This window comes from Leptodactylus fuscus, chromosome 6, assembly GCF_031893055.1.
Source record: "Leptodactylus fuscus isolate aLepFus1 chromosome 6, aLepFus1.hap2, whole genome shotgun sequence".
NCBI classification, from domain to species: Eukaryota; Metazoa; Chordata; class Amphibia; order Anura; family Leptodactylidae; genus Leptodactylus; species Leptodactylus fuscus.
In genome coordinates, this window is record NC_134270.1 from 59,367,237 (window position 1) to 59,390,505 (window position 23,269).

General features: G+C 41.5%; 1 protein-coding gene across 4 annotated transcripts in view; it reads right to left on the reverse strand.

Annotated features, from left to right (window-relative positions):
* Nucleotides 1-23,269, reverse strand: part of PKNOX2 (PBX/knotted 1 homeobox 2) — a 306,344-nt gene that overhangs the window by 135,214 nt on the left and 147,861 nt on the right. For all 4 annotated transcript variants that reach the window (XM_075280089.1, XM_075280084.1, XM_075280085.1 and 1 more), the window contains one exon: nt 5,566-5,625. The gene's annotated coding sequence lies outside the window, so the exon portion shown is untranslated. The remainder of the gene's footprint in view (nt 1-5,565; nt 5,626-23,269) is intronic.

Sequence of the window (23,269 nt, forward strand, 5' to 3'; positions counted from 1 at the left end):
TGGTAAGAATATGCAAATCTGACTTCCATGATGTAATTAGGATGCCAGTGCCTCAAGTATGCAAACCAATAGAGGGCGCTGACTGAGAATGTGCAAGTCTGTCTTCCATGATGTAATTAGGAAGACAGAGTCTCAGTTAAGTAAGTCTATAGAGTAATAAGACTCCACACACCTATATGGTGGTCTCTCCCTATGGAATGACGATATCCCCTTAACCCTGTCTAACCCTCTCACCTCTGCCAGATCTGTCCTCTCTGCGCCAAGCTGATGAGATGCAAGTACATTGAAACAGCTGTCCTTGGCTGAGAAGACCGTATCTGGTATAATCCCAACATCATTGCAAACAAAGGCCTTTGAGAAGGTCGGCATGATGTTAAAGGGAGCGCCCTCTATAGGCTTGCTTGACTGAGACTCTGTCTTCCTAATTACATCATGGAAGATAGACTTGCACATTCTCAGTCAGCGCCCTCTATTGGTGTGCATACTTGAGGCACTGGCATCCTAATTACATCATAGATGTCTCTTAGTGAAGAAAGGGACCCACAATTTGGAGCTCTGCAACCTTTTCCTTGTCTGAATATTTTGGAGAACTGCCTGATTCCTAACTGCCTGCACTGAAAACAAAGCCATACTGGGTCCTTTTCATACCTTCTCAGAACATCTACCCAATGAGTCCATGTAACCAGCCTACCCAACAGCAGGAATCACTACACCACCCTTGTATAAGGGACACTTGGTAAAAGGGCTGCGTTTGACTGCACAGATTTTGTTAGAAGTTCCTGCATGAAGGACTTTTTCTTCCAGCAAATGAATACTGGATGAACTCCACTATTCTCAATGGGAACAGAAAATGGAATGAATGTCACAGATCTGAACTTAACCAAATGCAATAATTTAATATTTATTTGTGGGAGAACCCCTTTAATATGTTCTTTGGTAATGGAGTTGGCTAGGTATGATATATTCATTATCATATATATAATCCTCCAATTTCTGATCTCTCTCGGACCACGCAATGATTAGATGGCTCTAGGTTTTATTACATGCTGTGTACTATTGTAGTTTCATTTGCTATTCACGTCGAGTATGAGATATGTCCAGGATGCCAGCTGAAAATATAATTCGGGTGACAAATGGGTCATCAATAGTAACTAAGTAGGGACAAGAACAGGACTTTAGTGGTGAGGCTCATGATTTCTCAATGAAAAACTGCTACTGTTTCCAGTGTTACATACATAGCATACAAAAAAGCACAGGCTTCAAGGGCACACACTAATCTCCCAACTTCTTCTAAAATACAGTAGATAAACAGATGCAAATGTCTACGGGGGTTGTTTGCAACATGTTATTCATCCTTAGAAGATGTTTCTTTTAACTTAATTTCCCCTAAAGACATTTATGTAGAAAACAGGAAAATAAGAATGAATAGGCATAGAGGTTGCCATAAGTATTAACCGTGCTCATAACATAGGAGATTCTGGACAGAGATTGATTGGAAAAAAATTCTCCTGTAAAGGGGAAACTTTTTGATTATAGTAGATTGACTGGCAGAAGAAAAGGAGCAGGTAGGCGACACTTGACAAAGTTTTCTTCAATCAGGTCTCAGCTTGATGCTGACTAATTACACTGTAATGGTATTTATATGCTGCCGGCACTGGGAAAAATTACCTGACAGCACATCAATATTAATGCTGTATCTTGCATGTAAATGGCCTGGCACGTCTTCTGCTCAAGATACCCACAGCAGTAACGCTCAAGGAGATTACTGCACTTACTGATGTTTAAAGGGACAACAAGACATAACGAAAGAAGAATATCTTCCTACCTCCCAGTCCCCTGTTTTCTCGACATATCTAAGAATATTGGATACATATGCTGGACAATTTAGTCCTCTTACTCAGATTATTTCTATGTAATAATCCTTGGGTATCCCTGACATCACTAAATAAGGTTAGTTATTGACACAGTTTCCACTATGTAGAATTATGACACCGTTTGTGTGTATGTGTATATATATATATATATATATATATATATATATATATATACTAGCATTTACCCGCAACTTCAGCCGTGTGTTGTTGTTGGTGACGAACTGCGTATCTGGGTGTCGGCTCTGTCACATCTCTGTAACTGCGCAGTATACCCCCCTCTTGCGCAACACTCCTCCCGCGTGCCCCAGCTCCCCCCCCCCCCGGCTTCCCTTCCCCTCATGGGTAAACACATGCTGCCGACCTTTGCCCACCATTCCTCCCTCTCCGTGCCCCCGGCGTACTCATGGAAACAGTAAACCCGATTGCCGCCTCCTGCCTCCCAAGCAAGGTGGCAAATGTGCTATGCTCCGGGCCACACGTGAGCCGCCATTTTCTGCAGATCGCTTTGTGTCTGGCTTCATCCTAGCTGGCTCTGCCCACACTATAGCGCAAAGCTATTGGAGAATGGCTGATGGACCTGAGATGACGTCATCTTGCGTCCTTCAGCCTACACTGAAGTAAATTTCGTTGCTCGCGGTTGGGAAGCACGGGCCTTTATGTGGATTGTAAGCAGCCTAAGTTCGATTCCGGGGGCCATGCTATCTATGTGTGAAATTTCAGGTAAATCCATTCGGTCGTGTTGGAGTGATTGAGGAACAAACATCCAAACATCCAAACTTTCACATTTATAATATTAGTAGGATATATATATATATACAGTCCTATGAAAAAGTTTGGGCACCCCTATTAATCTTAATCATTTTTAGTTCTAAATATTTTGGTATTTGCAACAGCCATTTCAGTTTGATATATCTAATAACTGATGGACACAGTAATATTTCAGGATTGAAATGAGGTTTATTGTACTAACAGAAAATGTGCAATATGCATTAAACCAAAATTTGACCGGTGCAAAAGTATGGGCACCTCAACAGAAAAGTGACATTAATATTTAGTAGATCCTCCTTTTGCAAAGATAACAGCCTCTAGTCGCTTCCTGTAGCTTTTAATCAGTTCCTGGATCCTGGATAAAGGTATTTTGGACAAACAATTCAAGTTCAGTTAAGTTAGATGGTCGCCGAGCATGGACAGCCCGCTTCAAATCATCCCACAGATGTTCAATGATATTCAGGTCTGGGGACTGGGATGGCCATTCCAGAACATTGTAATTGTTCCTCTGCATGAATGCCTGAGGATTTGGAGCGGTGTTTTGGATCATTGTCTTGCTGAAATATCCATCCCCGGCGTAACTTCAACTTCGTCACTGATTCTTGAACATTATTCTCAAGAATCTGCTGATACTGAGTGGAATCCATGCGACTCTCAACTTTAACAAGATTCCCGATGCCGGCATTGGCCACACAGCCCCAAAGCATGATGGAACCTCCACCAAATTTTACAGTGGGTAGCATGTGTTTTTCTTGGAATGCTGTTTCTTTTTGGATGCCATGCATAACGCCTTTTTTTATAACCAAACAACTCAATTTTTGTTTCCAAAATGAAGCTGCCTTGTCCAAATGTGCTTTTTCATACCTCAGGCAACTCTATTTGTGGCGTACGTGCAGAAACGGCTTCTTTCTCATCACTCTCCCATACAGCTTCTATTTGTGCAAAGTGCGCTGTATAGTTGACCGATGCACAGTGACACCATCTGCAGCAAGATGATGCTGCAGCTCTTTGGAGGTGGTCTGTGGATTGTCCTTGACTGTTCTCACCATTCTTCTTCTCTGCCTTTCTGATATTTTTCTTGGCCTGCCACTTCTGGGCTTAACAAGAACTGTCCCTGTGGTCTTCCATTTCCTTACTATGTTCCTCACAGTGGAAACTGACAGGTTAAATCTCTGAGACAATGTTTTGTATCCTTCCCCTGAACAACTATGTTGAACAATCTTTGTTTTCAGATCATTTGAGAGCGGGCTGTCCATGTTCGGCGACCATCAAACTTAACTGAACTTGAATTGTTTTGTAGAAAGAAATGGTCCAAAATACCTTCATCCAGGATCCAGGAACTGATTAAAAGCTACAGGAAGCGACTAGAGGCTGTTATCTTTGCAAAAGGAGGATGTACTAAATATTAATGTCACTTTTCTGTTGAGGTGCCCATATTTTTGCACCGGTCAAATTTTGGTTTAATGCATATTGCGCATTTTCTGTTAGTACAATAAACCTCATTTCAATCCTGAAATATTACTGTGTCCATCAGTTATTAGATATATCAAACTGAAATGGCTGTTGCAAACACCAAAATATTTAGAACTAAAAATGATTAAGATTAATAGGGGTGCCCAAACTTTTTCATAGGACTGTATATATATATATATATATATATATATATATATATATATATATATATATAAATTTCATAGTACAAAATGTGACTGTTGGGATCCCCAGATCTCATGTGCTGGAGTCCATACTGAGAGTGAGCGGGCACGTTTACAATATTTTCATCAGAAGCCAAGGACCTTCATTCATGGGATCCCAGAAATTGGATCTCTATCAATTAGACATCTATAACATGTATATTATCTTGCAAGAATTTGCCATGTTCAACTGATGAAATGTAGATGGTGAAAGATATTGTTGCAAATTTGCACACATAGACTTGCTAAATCTCTAGATTATTTTGACATTGGAAATCTCCCCATCACATGTGGATGGGACTTTAATACCATCACATGGATACCATTAGTTTGCATCATCTCAGAAACAGGATTTTTCAAGAATTGCCATCTTGTCGGGTTCTAGGATTTCTCCTATTCTAAAAACATACTGAAAGGTTAATTGGCTTCTTAGGACTTTGTCCTTAATGAGTACAAGACAGCGAGCTAAGATTGTGAGCTCTACTAATGCCAAGTATTGATAGAAATGACTTATTCTCTGTACTGTGCAGTGGAAGATGTTGCTGCTATACGATTAAAAGAAAAAAAAAACTGTAAAAATTCATGAAGTGTTTATGAACAATACCTTGAGTATCACATTTTGTCAGAGCCTGTGTAGAAGGGGCAGGCAGCCAGGCAGGTCGAAGAAGCATGTGAGTGTTTTACAATTTTGGTTTACCAACATTAGTTTCCTGTGCTAAAACATGACCCTAACCACAATATGCCTGGCTGTCTGGACTGCGGCTTTCCTACTCTGCGAGATAATGTACAATGTCATCCTGCATGTAATAGGTAAAGCTCTTACTGTACATACATTATAACAGCTATAGGTAGTAATGGCTTGTTTCTTGGAACTACTTTATATATTGCAAATTAGAAAAAGGCTATATATTGTATTTTGCAGTAAGGAAACTGTGGATAGCATAAGGTGTAGTTCAGATGGGTAAATAATGTTTAATAATCCCTATTCCTGATGTTTGGACCCATGGAGGCGCAACTGGGTCAAACTCACTATCTAATGGTCCATGAAGTGTACAGCATATAGACATATAGACATATAATTCCATATCTAACTCAAACAGCTTAACAACATTATTAACACCAATGGACTTAAGTGCCCTAAAAACTTTACTGCTCAAGAAAACGCTGTTTGGTTGCCTAGTAATTAGCATAGTTTGTATGTAAGGAATTAATAATCTAAAACAAGTTACCTTTTTGTGGAGAACAATGTATCCGGACTGATCAGAGCATCAGGAATATCCTCTTGAAATCTGAAGAAAGAGAAGAAAAGAATAAGACTATCCTGAGCTCATGTAGCATCAAACTTATATACAATCAAATGTATGTACTTGGATGAAAAGATAAAAAATATCCTGGTAGACTTCACTACTTCATACAATAGCATCCCATATAAAAAAGAAAAGCCTATTAATGGAGTATATGAAGTGTTAAAGGGGCTGGGCGCATGCGCAGTAGCCGTAGTAGAAGCAGCATGCTACTGCGCATGCGACCAGGCCATTTTTTTTAAGCAATGTCAGTTCGCGAGCGCAAGAGGAAGACGGGACCCGAGGACATCGGAGGAAGAGGAGGCGTGGATGAAAAAGACGGCGCACCCTGAATGCCCGACAAACCATGCACGTTCGGTAAGTTGATCACATTCTGTTTTAGGGTTTTATTTTAAAACAGGGGGGGGGGGGAGCTTAATATAACTTTTATGGTGCCTGAATAGCCTTTTTAAAGGCTATTAACGCATACAGTCCTATGAAAAAGTTTGGGAACCCCTATTAATCTTAATCATTTTTAGTTCTAAATATTTTGGTATTTGCAACAGCCATTTCAGTTTGATATATCTAATAACTGATGGACACAGTAATATTTCAGGATTGAAATGAGGTTTATTGTACTAACAGAAAATGTGCAATATGCATTAAACCAAAATTTGACCGGTGCAAAAGTATGGGCACCTCAACAGAAAAGTGACATTAATATTTAGTAGATCCTCCTTTTGCAAAGATAACAGCCTCTAGTCGCTTCCTGTAGCTTTTAATCAGTTCCTGGATCCTGGATAAAGGTATTTTGGACAAACAATTCGCGTTCAGTTCAGTTTGATGGTCGCCGAGCATGGACAGCCCGCTTCAAATCATCCCACAGATGTTCAATGATATTCAGGTCTGGGGACTGGGATGGCCATTCCAGAACATTGTAATTGTTCCTCTGCATGAATGCCTGAGTTGATTTGGAGCAGTGTTTTGGATCATTGTCTTGCTGAAATATCCATCCCCGGCGTAACTTCAACTTCGTCACTGATTCTTGAACATTATTCTCAAGAATCTGCTGATACTGAGTGGAATCCATGCGACTCTCAACTTTAACAAGATTCCCGATGCCGGCATTGGCCACACAGCCCCAAAGCATGATGGAACCTCCACCAAATTTTACAGTGGGTAGCATGTGTTTTTCTTGGAATGCTGTTTCTTTTTGGACGCCATGCATAACGCCTTTTTTTATAACCAAACAACTCAATTTTTGTTTCCAAAATGAAGCTGCCTTGTCCAAATGTGCTTTTTCATACCTCAGGCAACTCTATTTGTGGCGTACGTGCAGAAACGGCTTCTTTCTCATCACTCTCCCATACAGCTTCTATTTGTGCAAAGTGCGCTGTATAGTTGACCGATGCACAGTGACACCATCTGCAGCAAGATGATGCTGCAGCTCTTTGGAGGTGGTCTGTGGATTGTCCTTGACTGTTCTCACCATTCTTCTTCTCTGCCTTTCTGATATTTTTCTTGGCCTGCCACTTCTGGGCTTAACAAGAACTGTCCCTGTGGTCTTCCATTTCCTTACTATGTTCCTCACAGTGGAAACTGACAGGTTAAATCTCTGAGACAACGTTTTGTATCCTTCCCCTGAACAACTATGTTGAACAATCTTTGTTTTCAGATCATTTGAGAGCGGGCTGTCCATGTTCGGCGACCATCAAACTTAACTGAACTTGAATTGTTTTGTAGAAAGAAATGGTCCAAAATACCTTCATCCAGGATCCAGGAACTGATTAAAAGCTACAGGAAGCGACTAGAGGCTGTTATCTTTGCAAAAGGAGGATGTACTAAATATTAATGTCACTTTTCTGTTGAGGTGCCCATATTTTTGCACCGGTCAAATTTTGGTTTAATGCATATTGCGCATTTTCTGTTAGTACAATAAACCTCATTTCAATCCTGAAATATTACTGTGTCCATCAGTTATTAGATATATCAAACTGAAATGGCTGTTGCAAACACCAAAATATTTAGAACTAAAAATGATTAAGATTAATAGGGGTGCCCAAACTTTTTCATAGGACTGTATGTGGGGCTCTATCAGCATGATTTTGCTGATAGAGCCCCTTTAAGCAAATTGAGCGTCCATTAACAATGAGCAATGAATTAACTATCAAATTTGCCAAGTGCACCAACCAGGGTTTTTGGGTTTTTTTCCGCATCTTGTTGCCCCGTGACTGTTATTTGAGAATTAGAAACAAATGTCTTTCTTTTTTTCTACATTACATTATGCACAAGCTTTCACACAGGAGCAGTTTGTTACCATGTATTAGAGTTAGCTTTCTGTTAACACATTAGTAGGGTCCATTCACATGGAGTAAAGTTGGCGCTGATTCTGCCACGATAACTAGCAGCAGTATCAGCGCTGTGCAGAACACATTGAAATCAATGGGAGGCTTTTTATCAGCACTGATTCTGACACGAGTTATCGTGGCAGAATCAGCGCCACTTTACTCCATGTGAATGCCCCCTTATAAGACACTTTAAAGGGATTCTACCATTAAACTATGCGCTCATCGGCCTTTCAGCGCTGGGGCCTGCCCTCATTGCTGCGGAGAGCTCATTTGCATACCAGTTAAAACCGGTATTTCTACGGAACGGCGCGGCGGAGACCACGTCTAAAGGTAAGAGACGAATAGCCTTTCTTAAGGCTATTCCGACATGTTCATTAGAAAAAAAGGTAGTTTAATGATAGAATCCCTTTAAGCACTACAAGCAGCACTTTTCTCTCCGCATTTTTCGTGCAGAAAGCCCACTGACCCCATTATAGTTTCCTAAGGTAACCTCTTTTTATGTAGATTAGGTTTCCATTAGGAGGGTCCCCAAGTGGACCTGCGAGCGGAAACCCATGTGCAGATGCGAACTGGGCCTTAGTGTAAACTCTATCTCTTACCAAGACTGGTAAATCCTATCCAAGTTGCACTACTTTTTTCCCCAGAAGAGTGGAGATACCACTTATAATTTTTGAGTATTTTTAGCCAAGGAGGAGTACAAAGTTTACAGTAATGGAATTAAATTACATAGGTATAATAATGCTAAGAGGTGTCAGCAGAGAAATCATTACTATAACGATCTTTCATGTATAATTAGATAACTTAGGGTTTTGTTTTTACGGTGTTCATTGTGCAGTAAAAATGTCTTATATATTTTGGATTGGCACAAACAAAGAGATACCAAATTTATAGAGTTTTTGTCATATTTTAAAACATTTGTAAAAATTATTTTATTCTCCATATCTTTTTAACTTTTTAATGTTTCCGTGTGTGGAGCTGTGTAAGGCTTTTTGTTTTTAAATGTAATATATTTTACTGACAGATTTTAGCTCCATTCAGTGAAATCCTTTGATAAAGTCCACTTTCCTTCTCTTCTTCTTCATCTTTCCCATGTTTCCCTATTGCCAACTTAAATAATTTCATTATATAACTTTGGTTCTCAGTTTTCATATGCCACCAAGATAGAAGTTTTACTCATATTATTTCTGTAGATTTTTCACAATTTTACCTTTCATATGACATCAGAACCACTTTTCTACATTTCTATAATGCCTGAGAGATCACTGAAGTGACCCCCCCTTCTAGTGTCATCATCTCTTTATTATACAGGAGCCCACCCACCTGTTGTCACAGTGAGAAGATTATTGCTGGCAATAGAGGGGAAAGAAAGAAGGGACCGGAAGAGGATTTCAGATCAAGATTTTACAGAAATGTATGGTGCTGCGCTAATCCTAATCCTTTTGGGATGTGTAAGCAGTGTTGTTCCAAAAGCAAAATAACATTACTATTCTTCCCAATTTTTAGCAGCATTTAAACCAGGGGTCCTCAAACTTTTTAAAAGGTGGGCCAGGTCACTGTCCCTCGGTGCAGGCAGAGCCGACTGAGCATGCCCACAGGCCACAAGAAAATAGCCGCTTACTTACTGTGCAAGCGGCCATTTTTCTTGTGGCCGCGGGCATGTGCAGTCAGCTCTGAGCGAGGCCCAAGGCGTACAAGTTTCACCGCCTGCGCCGGAAGAAGACGCATAAAGATGACGTTCCAGAAGAAGATAGAGGTGGCGCTGGAGAGTTCTCTCGCAGCATTGGGGACGCTCCCAGTGCTGCAAGAGAACTCATTTGCATACTGACAGAAAACGGAATTTTAACTGAACGGTGGCGTGGAGAAGAATAGCCTTTCTTAAGGCTATTCTGACGTGTCAACGACAAAAACAGTTTTTAATGGTAGAATCCCTTTAAAGCTGACCCAGCGGAATGCCAAACACCAAACACAAGTGTGAATGCCCCCTGAGGTGTTATTAATCCTACAGTAAGATATTATAGTGCTTACTTCAGGGGGCACAGATAGGGTCTGAGATCCAGGAAGTCAGCAGGCACTAAACCAAACTAGTGAGGTGGCTTTGCCCACTGTAATTTGGGCTGCCTTAGGTCAGGTCACGTTGCTATGGTGACCTGACTGACGAAGTGACGCGGAGGGGTACAATTGACTACACCGGGCCAGGCCATGGAGACAGCGCGCTTCACTTTACTGATTGGAGGGCACCGCTCCTGATGTCTGCGCGATCTACTCTGTCTCCGGTGTCCGCCTGTGTCCTTCTGTCACATCGCAAGTATGCGATGTAAGGAGGATACCGGAGGCAGATCACCGGTATCCTCCTTACATCGCATACATGCGATGTGACAGGAGGACACAGGCGGACACCGGAGGCAGAGCAGATCGCGTAGACATCAGGAGCGGTGCCCTCCAATAGATGAAGTGAAGCGCACTACATGGCCTGGACCGAGCTCCCCAGGAGCTTCATTATAAATGCGCGCCTGCCGGTGGTGCCGGCGGGCAGGACAGATGTGCTCGGCGGGCCGCATGTGGCCCGCAGGCCGTAGTTTGAGGACCCCTGATTTAAATTTTCCTTTCCCTCTCTATTTGGGGCCAAACTTGTTCACAGCATGTCTGTACATACAAGTTTCTCATCATTCCCATCCCATCAGTGTCTCTATACAGAAATTGTGCCTCCTTTTGTGTCACAGCCTCAATTGACACGCCAGTACTTATAGACTTGCTAAGGGTAAGTTCACACAAAGTTTTTTGGTTAGGATTTTGAGGCCATATTCACCTCATAATCCTGATCAAAAAGATGGCTCCCATTGAAATCAAAGCGAGATGCTCATTCTTCAGGCCATTTCGTATCGAGATTTGGCCTGAAGACACTCCCTCCTCCCGACTAGGCCCATTCATTGCGCCTACTCCGGAGCAGAGTGCGCGACTGGATGCCGGTGCAGTGGACCGGCATTCAGTCGCAGCTATCAATTTTTTGGAGCGGAACCTGAGGCGGCCTCAGGTTCCCGTCCAAAAAACCCCGTGTGAACTTACCCTAAGGCTCCTGGGTTCGGAGGTCAGACTACACCCCATCAAGCTACACCCCTGATTGTGTATATGTATCAGTATTTAGGTAACTATCTGTTAAAGAATGAGTGAAATTAGACAGCTATGCGTAAATATTAGTAATAATAATAATAATATAAAAAGATAATATATGTCTGAAGCTTACAGCAATAAACACTTATTATTTTGCAATCCAAACAGAACTTAGTATAAAACCAGAGAAAGACGGTCCGGAGAAATATCTGTCTTGTCATCGGTTTTCTGAAGTCCAAGCTTGTGATAACATTATGTACAGCAAAGCTCAGAGTAAGGCAAATTCCCTATTCTTGGTATGCTGGCAATGACATTAACGAATCACAGAGATCATAAAAAGGGCCATTATTCATAGCACAGAAGTGATCATATTACTGCTTGACATTAACAATAAGAAATACGTGTACTTCTAATATTACACTTTATAGCTGATGGGATCACCACTTTACACTGATAGGCAAACCATGTGTGCTCTTATTACACAGCTGTCAATGGCTCTGAATAATAGAAATATGACAATATGATTAAATACCTCGGAATAGGATTGGCTGAAAAGATACATCTAACACCATGGATATAATAAGTATAATCCATGCAATCACTTGTATTTTGTAATACCAGAGATCTTTCTCTACATGATAAAGAAACCAAGATATAAAAAAGATATTTCACAGAAAGGCTATATATCACACGTATATGTTAAATACAGTGATATATGATATAATACAGAACTTTAATATTAAAGTGGTTGTCCAGTTAGAGCAAAAGAATGTTAATGTTTGCATACTGAAAAATTATACAATTTTCCATGATACTTTCTGTATTAATTCCTCACAGTTTTCTAGAGCTTTACTTGCTGTGAATCATTATCAGTCCGTGGTCATGTGACATACAGTCCATGGTCATGTGATGTACACACAGGTACCCAGCTCATTACTAGAGGCTTATGTCCGATCACTGTGCTGTGAATTTAATGAGCTGGGCGCCTGTCAGTGGCGTAACGATCACGGTCGCAAGGGGTGCAACCGTGACTAAGCCCGGCGTATGGGGCCTGCAGCCAACTGGCGATGGTCGTGGCACCGGACCACTATGATAATGGGGAAAGCCTGGTTCCCCATCTGTTATACAGACTGTTATTAGAAAGAAAAATAGATGGCAGCCCAGGGGAGGTGACTGAAAATAATAAATACATATATTCATCTCTCCCGGGCTCAGTGTTCTCTCCAGCGTTCTTCTGTCATGTCACTGAGGTCTGTGATTAGGCCCTAACGGTCACATGGAGCGCAGCGGCATAATGACGTCAGTGCACCTCACATGACCGCTGAGGCCCAATCACAGGCCTCAGCGGTGACGTCTGAAGAGGGCCAAAGATGCTGAAGACAGCAGGATGGAGCAAGGAGTGTTTGGTATTTTTAATCACCTTCCGTGGGCCCCAGAGGCGACCCCAGAGTATAATAATAGCACTGAAGGGGGGCAGTTGAGAGCATATAATACTGTGTGAGGGCCGCTGTCGAGCATAGAATACTGGGTGGGGGCCACTGTGGAGCATATAATGCTGTGTGGGAGCCACTGTCAAGCATATAATACTATCTGGGGGCCACTGTCGAGCATATTATACTGTGTGGAGCCCAGTAACTGTCACTATGAAGAATTGGCTGTAGGGAGGAGGTACGGGGCCCCAGACAAAAGCTTGCATCAGGGTCCACAAGACTTTAGTTCTGCAGTTGGCACCTGTGTGTCCATCACATGACCATGGACTGGTTTTTATCTTTTGAAAGTAAAACAATGATTCACAGCAAGTAAATATATAGAAAACTGCAGAACTGATACAGAAAGTATATTGGAAACTTGTACAACATTTCAGAATATAAACAATACCATTTATTTGCTGAAATAGACAACCCCTTTACACATACTATATCTACCATAGTGAGATTCAGAGGAACACGATGCCTCCTCTAAATATAAATCCCAAAAATTATTTCTTATGAATGTTGTCCATCTGAACCAGAGGGATTTTTTTTCTTATGCTTACACACATTATGACTTTTCATTAACAATCTGTCTTTTCAGCAAATATCTTCAAAGCAGGACTGTCAGGAGAAGCTGTGGTCTGTACCTGCATATAACTAAAAAGGACATTTGGGAGGAGCAGAGTTGGACAGCCCTGGCAGTCAGCACATCTAAGCACTTTCTCATTGGCAGAAAGCAGTTCACTATAAGAGTTCCCATAACCCGCCACCCACAGGTTTGTGGAGGAAGGGTCTACAGCCTCTTATGACAGGACCGCTTTACAACACATACTGAGAAAGTGATGGATGTTCTCAAACGCTGAGGGAGATGGGCCAAAGACAGAGAAGATGAGATCTGTCCTGTGTTGTGATCAGTGATGTCACTAATCCTGGTAATGACAATGGTCATAGCACAATAAGAAGTCAATTAAAAGCAATCCATATCACTGATGATAGGGAGACACTCACTAGATTTTGAGCACTCTGGAAGTAGAAAAAGTCCCATAGGCCATAGTTCTCTACTGAGCTCAGTTGTGACCAGAGAGCCTTGAAGGGGGTCTGTGGGCTTGCTCTGAATTCATTCTGAGTACATTCTCATGAATTGCTGACTAATTGCTGAGTCTATTGTAAAGCTACTAAATGTGTATTATCTTCACATATGTGGTGCCGGTAAGAGATCAGATGGTTGTTACCGCTATTACATGTGCTAATTCTTCTACCTTGTGCCTCAGCCTGACTGACTGAACTGCCCTGGGTCCAAATAAGTCAGGCTCGGTTACATCGCTCCGTATGGTGCCAATGAGATATCCTGCAGAAAGAGTGTAATGCAATTATTATCCCTCCAGTCCCAAAGGTGAACACTTCCCACAAATGGATATTTCTGAGAGCTGTTAGGAGATATTTTACCAAAGCAGAGGGGTCAGCAGTCTTTCTGAATATTATGAGTCTCCTGAGCCTGCAGCTGTAGATTTCTGTCTGTAAACCGCTGTTTGACTTCACAAAATGTGTCTGTGACTTAAAATTAGTTCATTTGTTCATTTCCATAGTCACTAAAAACAGGGGGATTATTTTCTCAAGACCCTACGCCGCTGCTTACGATGCAGACGAGTCTCTCTGTCAGGGGATTGAAGAATGTAATATCAGTGGTTGAGCAGGACACTACATATGGTTTTTACAGAAACCAATTACTCCCCTGCAGAGCTGACACTCTAATTTTTGTGCCTAATGAACAAGGAAATAAAAGAACTCGCCCGAAACCAAAAGCACAAGATGCTGAGATTGGAGTAGGGTCTACAATGACCTCGCTATTAAACTGCCCCCACTGTGCTGAAATTTCCACAAATTCAGGCTTGGTTTCCTGTCTCGGTCATTTACACTAAGAGTGATTTTACATTCGCTCTAACATACAAACTAAGTTGTTTCTTCAAAATTACCGTTTCTTCTAAGTTGAAGCAATTATGTAAAATATATGACTTATCCTAACACAACTTTTAAAAAAAAAATCATGTATAAAACGATATAAAAAAAAAAGAGAGAGAATAAGCACCAGCAGCTGTAGAAAATTAAACGGTCGGGGGGATTTAAGAGATAATTAACTTACAAATGTCATCACATAGCAAGCCCTGGGCAAGCAGAATGTACCGCACTGAGTAACTGATGTGATGGAGAAACACAAGAGCTAGCCAGATATGCCCTCACACAAGTAATGAGATTTCACTAGCTTAAGGTATTGGGAGACATATTACCTTCTGAATTAAAGTCATACAATTGCATATCCATTTGGCTTGTCATCTGAACTCTAGGTGGCGCTAAAAGGGAAGCATCTCAAACCTCAGAGCATCTAGTCTGCAGCTGGATCTTTAATTGTCAGCAAATAGTAATGGACGCTCTTTATGTAAAGTGTAACTTATGTGTAGTAGGATTGATCTTCCAAGGGACGAGAGCACCAGCAAAGTGTATAGTAGATGCTAGATAAAGCAGACAATATTCCACAAAGGATGCAGTCAGTATGATCCTCATATCTGTTACTGAATCATTCCCTCTCCATGAGAATATCAGTATATTTTATTATTTGCTAAATAGAATATTATTTTCCTTACATTATACAGGCTCACCTACAATTTAGATTGCACATTGTGATCTCAGTGACTCCATTGATTCCCAATAAGGAGAAAAAGTTGCAACCTGTGACTGTCATATGGTTACTGTCAATTACTATCTCTTCATGGGAAATGATAGGAGGCCATGTGAATGTGATTTTATGTACACACTGTTGTAATGTATTGTCTTTAACTTTAAGGTGACTTCTGAAGATTCCCAAAATGTAGCCGATCGCAAAGATTATTGTAAAATAACAAAATACTTGCTCACTTACCCTCCACCATTCCAGTACCCTTTGCTAGTCTTTGGTTCCAGCAGTCCAGTGATAATGTCTCCTCTGATTACGCCAAGTGACAATTCCTGGCTTCACTAGTTCCATAAGATTCTGGCAAGGAGCACTAGAGAAGTGGTACTGGAATGGTGGGTCAATGAAGGGGTTACCTGTGGGACAGAAAGTAATCAGCATTGTCCTCGGATTTTGCAGGTTTGGAACCTCAGGCTTCCAGGCGTCAGGTGTCTAACATAAGGCACCCTCCTCCCTCCATGCCCTCATCACTGCCACTGCATAACAGACTGGGGCCCTGGCTTTTTTGATTACAATGAGCAAGTACCTATCAGACTCCTGACTGGAGTCAGTTCCTAAATAGCCCTTAGGGCTCGTTTACATGGGGCAAGAGGGGGCGGATTCTGATGCAGTATCCACCTCAGAATCCGCCCCCTCACAGTATAGGTCTATGTAGACCGCTAGATTCCTTTTTTGCGTGAATGGTATATTCCGGCTCATGGAAAAAAAGAAATGAGCTGTCCTTTCTCCAGGCAGATTCTGCAGCTGATTCAGCCCCCGTGCACGCCACGCGACAGCACCCTCCGGACTAGGCCCATTCATTTGAGCCTACTCCGGAGGGGGAAGCCGTGACTATCAGAAGCCGCGACAGTTGTGGCATTTTGGTCCCATTCTGATGCGGCTTCCTGCATTAGAATCAGGACCAAAATATGCGATCCTGTGCCCCGTGTGAACAAGGCCTTAAAATAGATAAGCAAAGCATCTTTACTTTCTGTTTTTGTTTCTTTAACATTCCCTATCTTTGACAAAATTTTGTGGGGCTTTAACGCTGTTAAATTTACTTTCTGTTCATTTTATTTTCACTACCTACACACTATTGGAAATGAAGAAACTTTCCACAAGCAGACAAACTGCAGCTAACAGATCCTACTGTGGCTTCCTGCTCTACCAGTACCAAATCCGAGTGCCACTTCTCCCTATTTCTGCTGACTGCAGAACCCTTGAGGACCGGCTGCATCCCATTCTGTGATATTTACTTACTAATCCCAGATCCTGCGCACTGCAGCCTCCTCTACTTCCCCTTCACAGGACCTTGTGCTTCAAACATCATGTTGACATAATTTACAGTGTATGAGGCCCCCTAGAGGCTGAAAAGGAAGTGGTACCCCAGTGGGCCAGTCCGAACCTGTATCAACTCTTTCCTCAGTCCTAAGACAACAAAAAAATCTAGTGCATGCTCTTAACTCACAGCTTAACTATTGCATCATATGTCTCTTTGACTTTCCAGCAAACCAAACCAGTCCCTTCACTGGCTACACATCACCCAGTAAATTCAACTCAAAATATTAACAATGACATTGGAGGCTGTCCATGACTTTTTAGGTGTTGACAAATCAGATTTATGAAAAATGGTACATAAGATTACTTGCTGATGGTTTCCCCATAGATACGAGTCTTTTTTTCCTACTGTAAAAGGAAAGCGGAAAAGAAACTAAAATGGAAAAAAAAAACCAAATGTATAAAGCAATAGATGTTTCATTTTACATTTGCTGGACAAGGTGGAGACCAATATAAATGTACTGTAACTATTACTAGAACTAACACTAGAATGCTATGGTGAGTTATACCCGATATCTATGCCAGTTCTTGACTGGCATAGATTTCAATTCTGGCACACGGAAATGCGGCTGAATTATTAAGCGGCCAAAGCCTCTAAATAATTTAGGCACAAATAGCGCCAGGGAGTGAATTAAGACTGGTGTACAGAATGCCAATCTTAATAAATTTCACCCATTGGATGTCATCACTGACAGCAAGCAGAGATCTAAAAAATAGACTAGTTAGTTAATCTCGTACACACACTGCAGAAAAAAAGAGCTGTGAGAAAAAAAATTAGCTGCGGAAATGCGTTTTCCCTATAGATTTAATAAGAGAAGAAAAGAAGAGAAAAACGTAGTAAAAAGGCAATGAAAAACGCAGTGGAAAAAGCACAGAATGCGTTCTCGCTATGTTTCACTATCTGGGTCCTTAGCCTAAAGAAGTTTTGAGGTGTTTAGCTTTTATGGTCGCACCTCCACCAGTATCCAGTGCTATAAACTATCATTTCTCAAAACCCCCCTTAAATATCTGCACAAGAAATGTGTCTGTTTTATTGTAATTGTACAACCTTAAAAAATATATTTTGTAGGAAGCAGAATCCCTATAGCAGCTTTCTAGCTCTAGCATTACAACGCCATGTGAAAGGATTTGGAAATGAAATTCAATTCTCATTATGTTCTGCACAAATCCGCACAACAGCAGCGCTGGACGTTATCTTTCGGCTGTAACATAATGAGTAGGCTGTCTGCAGCCGGTGTGCTTCCTGAGAGCTGATACCTGCAGAGAAGGCAGCACATAATGCAGTCTGAGGTGGGCGGGGAGCGATTGGAAAGTTCCAAAGATATATCAACTCTATCATCTCATCATATAAACATAATAATCCCGCTAAACAAGAGATCTCAGCGCACCAAAGGGCCAACACGTTATATATTTATGTTTCATATGTAGAACTGTCTTCTGTGTAGTTGGATTTATAAAACAAATGTATCTAGGAAGAAATAAAATCACTTCTTACAATTGAATTCAATAAAATGCTTATTATGAAACTCATAATGGTGGATCTTGGGGTTTCCATCTTTGCTTACTATAAAAAAGCAGGAGCTTGGGTGTCTTCTGTCTCTAAACAATTCACATATTCCTGTATCTAATAAAGACTGTGAGAAGGTGACAGGTAAGATTCTGGAGGGTCGCTATATCAGGTTTCTTATATATGTGTGGTCCAGGCCGGGTCTAGAATAGGCCTCAGACCAGGTGTGGGTCCTGGGCTCATCACTGGGCCATAAAAGCCTACAGAACCTGCATTTCAGGGCAGATCCAGGGAGTGAGAAGAGACGCCTGAGTCTGTCCTGCTACCCTGAGTCTGGTGAGACTGTACTGTACTTATTGGTTTGTTCGTGTGGCTGTTAAGTCACACGTATAGTTAGTTTTATTCCTGTTTAGTTTACTTAGTTGCTCAGACGAGCAGGATTTTGTTTCTTATTGCTTTGCCTGAAGTTAAAGGGGTTGTCCCATCACAAGGATCCTATCTATACTGTTTGTTAATGTGAATGTAAGAATTTTCCTAAATACATTGCTTCAGCAAAACTGCTTTGTTTGTCCACTATATCACTTTATTCATTTTTTTGGGACACATCCCTTGACTTATCTGTTCATAAGTCAAGTGATGTATCAGCCTGCTCTCAGGGGGAGGGAGGAGGGGCTAAGTGCACGGGAGCGAGCCTGGAGGGGGGGGGGGGGTAGTTTACTCTTTGGGGGAAGGGGCCGCCAATACATTCCCCGGCATCTGCTGTAATAGAGAGGCGGATGCCGGGGACGGTTAGACGCCAGCACAGATGCCAGCAACATCGCTATGCTTCTGCCCTGCATGAAGCCAGCAGCGGCAGGAGCGGAATAACAGCATCGCTTCTGCCGCTGCTGGCTTCATAGCGATGTTACAGGCATCTGTGCTGGTGTATGTGCATCCGTGCTGGCGTCTGTGCCAGCATCTGTGCATCTGTGCCGGCGTCTACACTCCCCGGTATCCGCCTCTCTATTACAGCGGATGCCGGGTCACATATTCACATATGCATAAGCCAAGCGGCGAGATGCCGCTGGCCCTGCGTGCCCGCTCATAGACCAGTTTAGCCTTCACAATGCGAATACAGACCCGGCACCCCCTGTAATAGAGAGGGGCGGATGTTGGGTCTGTATTCGCATTGTGAAGGCTAGACTGGTTTATGAGCGTGCACGCAGGGCCAGCGGCATCTCGCCGCTGGCTTTGCATATGTGACCCCGCCCACCAATGATGCAACAAAGCCGGAAGACAGAAGATTTTGCAACAACGAAGACTGGTGAGTATGCGACGTGGGACAACCCCTTTAAGGCTGCATTTTATATTGTATGTTTTGTGCCTAAATTCAAGGTTTATTTATTTTCCTGTTTTTTGTTTTTTTCTAAATAAACCTGTTTCCTGCATATTTTGTGTCCCTGTCATTGATTGGTTGGGTCCGCACCATTGCTGCTACCGAGCTCCCTTCCCCACAAGACATATCATATAGAATCGACATAAACAACTATATAGTGACGGTTTCTTCTAGCAGGATGACATTATTGCTGCTCTTTCATCCTGTGCAGTCCCATAGACACTGAATGGAGCATCAGGATGAATAATAGACTGCTCTTCTAAATTCTACTCACTGTAGTTAGGAGGAATAGGAAACCTAGGACCCCTATCAGTTGGGGTCTTGCGGATAGGTAATAAATGTCCATTGTGTCACAGGCTTTATGCATAGAGTCTAATCGGTCATGTGGTGCCATATAGTGCCTCTGTGCAGTATGGCGCCAAACTGTGAGCATTACTGCTCACCTTCCTGTCACCAATCCCAATCCTGACATCACCTGTCATTTTTCCTTACGTTGTTCTCATGAATTGACATACATCCTAATTTTCATGTCACTGGTGTCAGGGGCTTATGTCTGACAATACATATCTCTAGAATTTAGACTGAAAGAAACTTGTCACTGTAAAATCGTGAGCATGTGCAGGCATTTCTCTAATAAATTTTGGAAACGCTTTGTCATTTTACAGAGCTTCAGGCTGGCAGCGGCGAAGTGGAGTTTATTATCTTGCCGTTGTATAAACACAATTGCTTTTATGAAGGCGTTTAATTGAATTACTACATTTCAGATTAAAAGGAGTCATTTTTCATTGTGCAGTGTTGACAAGGGAAAACAAACTCCTCCAGAAGCTAAACAAAAAGAAAAGTCCACGGTACAATCAATCACGTATGGAAGAAGGAGAAATCCGGTGACAATATGATGTGCTCATCTGGCTCAGGTGGAACGGCATGGAAGACTTTCTCTCTGGTCACTAGCATGGAATCCCAATTGACAGACTCTTACGTTGGTTAGGCCTTATCCACACATACATATAACATGACCATATGCTCAGGGGCCACACGGTGGCTCAGTGGTTAGCACTGCAGCCTTGCAGCGCTGGAGTCCTTGGTTTGAATCCCGCCAAGAGCAAAAAAACAAAAAAAAAAACATCTGCAAGGAGTTTGTATGTTCTCCCCATGTTTGCATGGATTTCCATCCCATAGTCTAAAAACATATTGATAGGGGAAAAATGTACATTGTGAGCTCTATGTGGGGCTCACAATCTACATAAAAAAATAAAAAACATGATCATATGCTTTTCTCCATGGATGTCATACGGTAGAAGGCAACAATCACCAAAAATAAAATGACACTATAACCATCTGAAGACCAGTGAAGGCTCCATCGTTTTAGCTCTCAAAAAATGTCAAACTTACAGAACTTCTGACAAGTTGTGAATGTACTAAATTATGTTTGGAGCCCAGATGATGGCGATGTACATTTCTACTCAAGCATATCTCTATCCTTACTCCACCTTGTGGGCATTATGGGTAATATTAGCCTACTAATACTGTATATGTACTAATAATGTCATTTTTATACGTGTTTTTGTTCACACAGTACTACAGTAATTCAGTATTCTTCAAGACTTGACACATGGAAAGCTGATGCTAATAAAAATAATAATAATAATAATATAATATAAAATGTAATATATATATATATATATATATATATATATATATATATATATATATTGTAAGGGTGTGAACCTAGAGGGCACTGTAGAGCGACCAAAAGCATGGTTAAAAAGGACTCTGACCACACCCAGAGAGAAAGGGGCTCAACTCCAGAGGGAGTGCACACAACAGGAGAGTGCTGCTGGGGACCTGCAGGAGCAGGTGGAAGGTGGACCAGTTGGAGACAGACAGGAGGTCTGTCCCAAGAGGACTGGATTCCAGAAAGGACTTTGAGCCAGACTGGTGAGAAAAAAACCTCAGAGTGTATCTTGCCCCAATAGATTAGTGAGGGTTCAAGAAGTGAGGTATTGCCCTATGTGTGGGCTAGGTTGCTTGTTGTTTTTGTTCCTGTTTAAGCTGAATAAAGCCACTTATTTTGGTTTACATCACCTGATCTGCTGTTTATTTGGCACCGAGTGCCACCAACACCTCTTTAAATCCAGGAACAGCGCTTACTTTTGATGCTAAATTACCCCCAAATGTCATTATATATATATATATATATATATATATATATATATATATATATATATATATATATATATATATATAGTAAGATTTTTCTCATAAACATACTATACATCACACTTTTATTTTACTTTAAATATCACAGGTCTTTACATTGGTTACCGGCTCACTTCTTAGCTTTACCTAGATGACTAGGATAGGGTCAGCAGAGTCATTTCACTTTCAGTAGAAAGTTGGGTCAGCAAAGTCCGCTCAATAGAGAGCAGAGGTTAAAGGATAAAACACAGCAGTGATGTACTAAGGCAGACTTAGAGAAGGCAAGGAAGCCACAGTATATACACAGTATAGCTCTGTATGACCACTCTCTTGTCAAGAGATTTCTCTCTTTTCTAGTCATTGAAGGAATCCTCCAGGCAAAACCAATACATTTCTGTTCTGCCTAATGGGCAGCGGCCAAAGCATGACTTCAGTCTTTTTCATGAGTCATACATGAAGCTCCTAAGGCCCTACAAATTGCATAAAACCATATTTGTGTCCCTTTAACTTGCTGCCATAAAGCATACATGATGTGCTGCAACATTTATAAAAAATAAATATATTTTTTTTAACATATTAATAAACACATTTTTAATGAACAGTAAGCCGGCCATACCAAACCTAAAATTCGAGTTCACATATGACTAAAATAATACCAAAATAATGTCACATATAAGAATTCAAGATTGCCTGGGTCGCTTTATCAGCTAACAGGTCCATCGTTCTTAATATTCTTCATTGTCTCTGCTTTATTATACTCCTATCCTTGGCCAGAGACATTAGACAGCTGCTCCCACACTCCATGAACAGAACATGCAGGTCATTCTTATAGAGCAAGGAGATAATGGGCTGACAGATGCCCCTGGCACCAAACACAGGGGCATACAGGTTAAATTTATTGGGCTGGTAGGACTCATAAAGAGTAGTGTGCCATAAAATCAAGACCAGTGGAATATGCCAATGTTCATGGGCAGTAATAGGCAGAAGGATATCAATCCTATTCTCAGATTGGGGTTTGGACTGTATCTCAGGTTGGATTTATAACTTTTGCTAGGCCATAGCAGAAACTGACCCATCCAAATTCAGATCCAATCTTCAGCTTCTTGTTCACGTTACAAGTTTTAGCAGTACGTAGGGAAATTATTCAATTATCTTCTCTCAGCACATTTCCCGGTCCTAAGTGTGGTTTAATTAAAGTCATCTAAAGGCACAGAGGGGAGAGGTGCAGCTTCACACATCAGCCGACCACATACCGGCGCTGGAAGGAAGGCGGAAAAAAAAACCTTGATTGCGATTTTTTTTTCTTCTCTCTTCGTTTGAAGGCAAAGCTGGAAGTTCAGTCTGATTTTATTTTCCTTTCACTGCATAAAGGAGAGAAATATTAGCTAATCTTCTAATCTCCGCCAGTTGTTCCTAAAACAGACTTGCTTGCCGGTGACCTTTTTCAGAGCAGGCTGTTTCTATGACAACTGGACTGTTGGAATCAGCCAATAAAAGGAAGGAAAAAAAACACAACGCTTGACAGAAAAGTGTTTAATTCTGCTAACGTGTTGGCAGGTTTAAGGGTAAATTCACAGTTTTTAATTTTAACTGTCCGCG